Source organism: Odontomachus brunneus, unplaced genomic scaffold (genome assembly GCF_010583005.1).
Source record: "Odontomachus brunneus isolate Ranch 3 - 2012 unplaced genomic scaffold, Obru_v1 Obru_scaffold_034, whole genome shotgun sequence".
In the NCBI taxonomy this organism is placed as follows: Eukaryota; Metazoa; Arthropoda; class Insecta; order Hymenoptera; family Formicidae; genus Odontomachus; species Odontomachus brunneus.
In genome coordinates this window covers 1,411,088-1,419,926 of record NW_022639484.1, presented here as the reverse complement: position 1 = coordinate 1,419,926, position 8,839 = coordinate 1,411,088, and the positions used below count along the sequence as shown (strand labels likewise).

The following is an 8,839-nucleotide window of genomic DNA, read 5'->3' as shown; positions in this document are numbered from 1 at the left end:
TGTCACGGTCGCACGTCGGCCGAAGGCATCTTTCTTTCCGCTGCCGCTTTCTGTACGCTGATTTGTTGAGACAAAATAATTAATTTCTCAAAAACTATTGCGAATATCGCAAAACGGCACAGGACTTTCTTGCTCACCTCAATCCGTTCTACGTTCTCACCAAGGGTCATCATGGGACTTCGGGACACCCTGTATATATATATATATATACAGGGTGTACTGTATGTATATACACTGTATGTATATATATATTCGCACACACTGTTGTGCAATTGTTGAGAAGAATATCACTCGTGGGAAAGCATATCACGGCGAAACGAACGTTTAAGGGTTAACAGACAGACTTGTAGATCTCTCATGTGTACGGGGTAAACAGTTCTTACGAAGGAGTCCCAAAGCTCCAGATGCTGCGTAATTTTTTGTGCTGAGACAAGTGTGCTTCGTCTCAGGCGCGCGTTGCGCCACACATTCATACAGCTTCTCGTTCCATCGCCTTCGCTCACTTTCTCGGTAGACCAGCTCGTCTGTTGCATTTTTTGGGGAGACGCGACTTCTCCAACCACAAGAAGGAAACAGTAACGACGCGTGTGAGAGAAACTGAGAGATTGGACGAACTGGACAAATTAAATTTCTATCGCTCTTTTTGAATCGCGCCCATGTGTTTGAATTTGTAATACAAAGGAGGTATGACTTTTAGACGATTTGGGGACCGCCAGGTAAACGAAAATTTCCTATTTTTTCCTTCGTATTTTTTTCCGTAGAATTAAAAAATCGGCCTTAAAATTACGCCAAGTAAAGGGAAAAATAGATATAGACATTTAAACGTTGATTTTCCCTGAAAATCATGCATTTTCCAACATCTTAAATACCTTTGACTTTTTTTAGAGGTGTTAAAATAAAATAAAAAAAGGTAGAAAAAATTAAAAAAAAAAGAAAAAAGAAAAAGTACAAAAAAATAAATAAAAAGAAAAAATGATAGGACCGACTCTCCCTCACGTCTATGTTCGTGGTCCTGCTTCCGATAGAGAAAGGAGATATTCTATTTGTGTGTAATACTGCTAATTGAATATAAATGATATCGGTGCATATAAATAAAAGTTGATAAAAGCAAATCAGGTGCTCAAGACTCGTTAGAATTCACTTGGTTTACAATCATCAGTGGGCTGCCGATGTTTTTGTAATATAATTTTATGATGACATTGAATTTCAAAAAGTAAAAGAATAAATAAAACATCAGAATTTTTCATTTACTAATGCCTTTATAATCCTGAAAACGCTGGATTACAAAATCACGTATTTTGAATATTAATATTTTTTTAATTGACTGCTGCTTTTTCTCTGCTGCTTAGAGTATATTCTCATATTATTATCAAGTTTTGAGAAAATAAGACTGATACTGAGAATTTAGGAAAATGTTACAACACGTTGCTTGGTTTGACTTGTCTTTCGTTTGCAATTCGTACTAAGTAAATATATACACATAATTCTGTATTGTTTGCGGCATTCGGAGGTACGCGTTCATTGGCGTAACATCTCACTGGAACTCTACTGGCTTTTATTGAAGTATATATCATTATTTTTCCTCATATTTGGGTTGGTTACTCTATCTGAATACGTTTTTTTAGATGATTACACCACAGCACCTTAGTACGTGCGATGGAGTGACCAGTCTCAGAATAAATTGCTAGTATCTTCCGGAAAAAAATTTTTTTGTATAAATGATAATTAACATTGATGCTTCCGGATCCCGTAGGCAAAAAACTTGTAGCGACAGTTTTTTGTAATGACCATTGTAACACCGACTATTGCGACTTTTTTTATTTTTGCGACACTTAAATATTATTTGTAATCACTGAGGAGGGTCTGTGAAATTAGACCGAAACGCGTTTGATAAGTAATAAATTTCATCTCTTTGTGAGATTGGATCACTATTTTTTAATAGTTTTAATAGCACTAATCAACCTGTGCTTGAACTCTAATTGTCCTTTATGTTAAATGATACACTCAGGAAGAGTTTTTAGTTTTATTAGTTAAAATAAGTTTCCTATGTAACGTGAGATTTAACACCTCTAAAAAAGTCAAAGGTATTTAAGATGGCAGTGTTAGAAAATGCATGATTTTCAGGGAAAATCAACGTTTAAATATCTATAACTATTTTTCCCTTTACTTGGCGTAATTTTAAGGTCGATTTTTTAATTCTACGGGAAAAAATAGGAAATTTTCGTTCACCTAGCGGTTCCTAAATCGTCTAAAAGTCATAGTTATTCTCCTTTCGAATTCCAGAGGCTGAATAGGGCCCATCGCTTCGTATTTCCTTGTGTGAAGTATATTGCGGGCAGTATACCTCATGACCCATGAGTCATCATGCTAACCAAGAGCGATGTTTTGGGTACAGCGCGTTCGACACGTGTTGCGCGTACCTGAGAAACTCGTGAAAGGACCCGCTGTGAGGACTCCTGTGTAAATGCGCACGGTTAACAGTCCCGTCGACGAACAGCTGTTCCTATAAATATCCCAGCATCCCTTCTTCCCACCAGCCCGCCGCCGTCCCTTTCGCTATTCTTATTTCTCTTCACCCCGGAGACTCAGCCCGGAGACTCAGCCACCCTTCGTCAGAGAGAAATGAAAGAATTTATAGGAAATTTACAGCGTGATATTCGGTGATTCATATTCAGCGAAGAATGTGTCTGACTTTTCGTTCAGATTCTTGCGAGTGGAAAATCACCTTCGTTAAAATTCACAGAGGATTATTTAAGGATTCCTGAATTTACATGACTTCGGCGAATTGAATTTTAGATGCTATCGGATATGCAAAATAGGACTGATCGTCGCGCTTCAACTGTTATAAATAAATATATTCTCGCGCGTCTGTACGTCAATCAGAATTTATTGTTTAAGAAACTCTATTTTAAACAATGAGATGGATCCACGCAAGAGACACTTCAAAGCTTCGATTTTAATAGTCGCGGGGGCCTAATTCGAAAACATGCACGACAGGCACGATCTGATCTTTGCCTGTAATTGTCCATCGTGGACAGGACAGGAAATGCAAATTCCATCGTCCCCAATGTCCCCTCACCGCAGGACAGTGCTCTTTGACCCTTTCTTGATCTTCTCTCTACATCTAAATGCTTTTTATAAACGAGAGTTTATTCCCATCTCTACGAAAATTTTGTCTCTGAGTTTTTCTTATCTCAAATAATACGCTTGCGTAAAACTAACACAAATAATGCATGTAATAATTACAGTAGTATTAGTATATTATGAGTACATGCGTGAAATATAAGGACTCACCAAGCTGTATAAAACGCGAAAACAATTATATTTACATATATATTTTTTTTAATTTCTGTGCAAAAAGAATATCATTTTGTGGAACTAAATAACACTGTGTTGGGCACTAATCGATTAAAATTTCAGTTGACTAAAATAATTAGTCAGTAAATAAATCAGCAAATCGGTAATAAAAATTAATCAATTGTCATATACATTAAGAGAAAAAATATTTAAAAAATAAAAAATGTTTATTCCATGGATACTAATGACATATATATTTACTTGTAGTAATATACATATTTTTATATTAAAAAAAGATTTCTTTGAAATGAGAAAATATATATTTCTCTCTTAAAAAAGAACACTGTTACTTTTTATAAAAACAATTGTTTATTCTATTTAAATAAAATATTTAGATTTATATTATTAGTACTTACCGAATAAATATTTTTTTATTTAAAATATTTTTCCCTTAGTGTGTGTAATCCCGACTAATTTAATCAATTAATAAAATTATATATATAATTATTAGTACATAATCAATCAAGTAAAAGTTTATTTAATTAATTTATTTAATTAATTTCTGAAGCAATTAAATTATATTTGTGATTACATACGTAACGATAAATTAATATTGCTTATTAATTTGTTGATTATTCCAATTGACTAAAATTTCAATTAATCAATTAATGCCCAGTATTGCTGAATAGAGATTAAACAAAAATTCAGTGATAAGAAATAATATTTTCGTTACTACGATCAAAAACGATATGCGTGTTATTCAGCTGCTTTAAGAGAGTAATATGAAAACTTTACTGATAAAATTAACTTTTTCTGCAAAGTTTACGTGCCGCATTGATTGAATAGAATTACAAGCCTTTTATACAAATAAAAATACGTACAAAAATAAATAAAAATACTGCTCAATATGTGGCAAAAATGACAAAAAAATTTCGATATTGATATCGGAGCGGTCAATTTTCGTAAATATTTATCCAATAAAAGTTCTACAGCTTGTACCGTACCGTACATGCGCTTGATACTAAGAAAATTTCGAAGAATTGCTATATATTTATAACTAAATTTCGAAGTAAAAAATATATGAAAAGTTTGTAAAAAAAAGTCTATATGCGCGCGCGCGTTGTTAAATTTCCCGTTAAACATCATAAAACAAAGCAACACATATTTACATAAGATCCGTTACATTTCTTGGACATTCGGTTATTTAATGATGGCTATAATTATGACAAGAGTTAAACTGACAGTGTAGGGTATGAAAATAAATCTTATAAATATAACATTCGAATATTGTTATCTTCCCGTAGTTTAAATTATGAACTTGTGGACTTTAAAAGTTTAAATACATCCCTTTATTAACTAATTACAACACGAACGCGTCAGCAGTGTCTCTGAATTTGTGATAACCAGAAACGTTGCAATTTCATTGGGAAAAATGTGTGGCCATCGTTTAGTAACCGCGTGTACACACATATATATACAAGAAAAACGAGAAGCTTAGCGTGACTTTGTCAGTGCTTATCTGACATGATATATTGACAACCGCTGCTACGTTATCGGTATTTCTAGTTCATTATCCTCTTTGATATCCTTTTAAAGCTCTGTTGAGATAATTGAGAACAACTGATCGAAAGGAAACTATCTGCAGGAAGTGGTCTTTCTATTTCTAACAGAGTTTCTTATATGACTTTTTTTCTTCTTAGAAAATTCAGTTACACTAGCGTTGCTATAGCATAATAACCCAGTAAATATAGAATATATTATATAACGCAGAAATAACACAAGTAATATAACTACTGTTACATGTTATTAATATTAAAGTTATTTAATCTCTTTTATAACATAACTATGTTCTATAATCGATATATTGCTTTGTTATGTACTAATTATAACAGTATTGTTATGTACTAATTATAACAGTAGTAATATATTTTAAATATAATACGTTATACAACGTTAACAAATGTAGCGTTTACGTTGCGTTTATGTTATATAACATTTTTATGTACAGATGTCGATTCACCCTTTAAATAACGTCTGTTTCTCGTATGTAAAATATGATACGTTAACACATATAAGAAGAATGATGATCACGGTACGGTAAAACTTGTACCGTGGTGCTTTTATAATAAAGTACACTTTTTGATTAATTATTATTACCTTTGCCAGTAATAATCGTTCGAAATATCATTTATAATGATGAGAATGAATAAACTTTAATAGCTGATCAAGTATGTGTGGGAATATACTTTTATATTATTATGCATATTAGAGACAACTATAGTAGCTCCTTCGCATACAATTATATATCTACGATTCTTCAGAAGTGGATAAGAAGTGAAATATCATCTATAATGATGAGAATGAATAAACTTTAATAGCTGATCAAGTATGTGTGAAAATATATTTTTATATTATTATGCATATTAGAGACAACTATAGTAGCTCCTTCGCATACAATTATATATCTACGATTCTTCAGAAGTGGATGAGTAATATTCCAATTCTATAACATTTCAGTTATCGAAATATATATATATATATATATATATATATATATATATATATATAAAACTGTCTTATAATCTTCTGGTAACATATTATTTATACGTTTATAATTACGTTATATAATTACAATTTAATTGCAATCAGTAAAAAATTACTATTAACGTGTATACAACCTGATACATTCGTATATTATATTGCGTGTTACATTTTATTACATTATGACTAAAAATGAAAATGGCCCAGTTTGACAGTAACTTATTCGATAAATTATGGTAAATTGTTCAGTAATTTTGGAAAGCTGGTAAAATGGTAATTTAGAAAAAAATTACAAAAATAAAAAATTTTAATATAAAGTTTAAAAGGAGCATTAAACCTTTAAAATAAATAAGATACTTTATTTAATTTATATTTTTTTATATTTATAAATATTTTGATTTATATATATATATATATATATATATATATATATATATATATATATATTGCTGTGCTATATATGTGGCATATAGTAATTAGGAAAACTAGATACACAGTAACTAGAAAAATTTTTAAAAATTTTAAAGTTTCAATCTATATTTTTTCTACCATCTTACAGGTTCACAGCATTTTCACTTATTATCTTGCTGTTTCAGCGACTAGACTAGTATATAATTAAAAATTTTTAGTATTCTTTTGAAAAATGAAAACTTTAATATTCTCGAAGGATTGTACATAGTTCCCTTTCTTTCATCTGAGAGACATTTCAGAGATTGTCAGATATATATTTGATGAGAATATAAGAAGAATGTTGGTGTATCTTACATATTAATGAGGAAAACATAAATATTATATTTGTGCATAAAACTAATTTTACTGTAAGTAATCATTTTGAATCTGACGATAATTTTACATCTCTAATTATGATAATATATAACAGTTATATCAGCAGTCGTGTCTGCTGGACTAATAGCAATGTAGCTATTTTTTTTCGCGCATAACACTTCTAATTATATACTCCGCGTAAGATGTCGCACTATAATTTTTACGCTGGCAATATTGAGAGCAAAATCCACGGTACCTACGGGGCACCACATGTGCGCCCGCTCTCTTCATCCGTCGATCTCTTCCCGCTCCCTCTCCGCTCGCACGCTCCGTAAAATCCCTCACCAGTCGCCCTCGGGATCCCGCGTGTATTGCATGTCGGTTGCCGACGCTTCGTGCCGGAAAATTTAACCGTCACCGTTACTGTCGCACACACCGCGATATCCCGGCACTTATTATCAAATAGAAGTCTTGCGGCGGGATTTACCGCGAGTATCCGTTAGTATCACGCCAAGCGGAAACAAATACAACATATCTTCCTTCTCGTGGGATGCGTACATTATGTACCGGATGTCGCGTGTACGGGTAAAGCCGTGCGCTCATTTATGGGGCGAATACACTTTGTCGGATTATGAAGAACAGTGCGCCCGGGATTTTCAGGTGGTCGAACGCAAGTCGAACGATTCACATCTCGTGCTCGAGTCCAAAATCGGATCTTTTGTTTCGAGCCCAAAGTCGATGTATTGTGAAAAAAGAAACTGGATTTCTTTTTGCAATCTGTCTGCGATGAATATCATTTTTGTTTCCAAAATAGTCTTCACAGTTCCATCGTGTCCAAGGTATAGTTAGACAGTCGAATTTCCACATATCGCGAATTGATCAAATGGACCGATCGTTAGATTCATTTAAATCGTCCGAATTCGTCACTGGCGTCTACTTCCAATATTTTCTCGTTTCTTTTTTATTATGAGCAAAAGGCACGTGTTCCAACAAAGTATGCACATAATTTGCTAAACTCAGCGCTGGTGTTTCCTTCGTATTAAATGTGCTGTGAAAAGTCCACCGAGTAATTTCATGTTTAGGACAAAGCCATATCCCATCGAGAAATGACTTGTCGGTCGACGAGTCATTTCTCGCTGCGTGTTCGTTATAAAAAGATCCGAGCTAAAAGTATCGCTGTACATGAATGAATTAAATGAGAAAAGCGCATTTTATCAGCCGGCGTTGCGTAAACAAGCATTAAAAACCTGACCTCAAATCGCGTATCATCGGGATTCGTGTTGATTCTTGAAGAAAATAAATTAAAACGCGCATGGTGAGTCATCCCAACAATACTCTTCGCCCGCAGCTTTTCTTTTCCTTTCTATCCTTCTCTATATCCTCTCCCTTCTTACTTTGTCTTTTTATCTTTTTCTCTTGTCTTTTTTTGTCGCACATATCTAATCCACATATCTCTTTTAATAAAAACATTGGTAAATTATTAAATCAACAGTAAATTAGTGAGTTAGTAAATTAGTGAATTTAAAATGGAAAATTCGAACATCAATTAATGACTCAATAGTAATTAATAACTAATAAGTTAATTAAATAAAAATAAGCAAATTCGAGGTTATAACATTACATAAAATTAATTACTTTGTTTAAAAAAAACTCATTTTTTCACGGCTTTTTAAGCAGCATTCAATATTTTTATATCCAGAGATGTTAAGTTAAAATTAAGTGAAAACGTGAATATATACATTACGTAAATTTCGCGCGACAATATAAAAATACTTTATTGAATTATTTTTATATAATTAAAATTTATAAAGATACTTAATTTGTATCACGTTTCACTCCATTCGTAAAACTAAATATTCACGTAAGCAAATAAAACTTATCTTTTAATTCTATTCTCATTACATTTTATAACACTAAACAAGTAAAATAACGTGCAACTATATACAATTTCTCATTAGCAAACTTAAAAAGAAGTTTGTAACCGGAAAGTACGATTCATTGCTATTTTTGCATTTTGCACCAAAAATTTTAGAAAAAAACTTAATGCAGTTTGGTTATCATGTTCAGATTATTTATGCGCGCGCATATATACATACACACAAATTAATATTAGTTTATTGTAGTAAGTATAAAATATATAAATTTGTTTTGTATATATGTGTGTATGTGTATTTATGTATAAAAAACTAACAACCGATATATAATAGACTATAGCGTTTACTTTATATAAATATAA

At 32.1% G+C, this 8,839-nt stretch overlaps 1 protein-coding gene and 1 long non-coding RNA gene across 2 annotated transcripts in view; both read right to left on the bottom strand.

Annotated features, from left to right (window-relative positions):
* The window catches only part of LOC116843639, a 17,159-nt gene extending 14,568 nt beyond the window's left edge, over positions 1 to 2,591 (bottom strand). Inside the window, exon 1 of the long non-coding RNA XR_004377909.1 lies at positions 2,421 to 2,591. This is a non-coding gene — a long non-coding RNA (uncharacterized LOC116843639). The remainder of the gene's footprint in view (positions 1 to 2,420) is intronic.
* LOC116843631 (uncharacterized protein YJR142W-like) overlaps positions 1 to 8,839 on the bottom strand; it is a 78,553-nt gene that overhangs the window by 32,704 nt on the left and 37,010 nt on the right. The window lies entirely within an intron of this gene.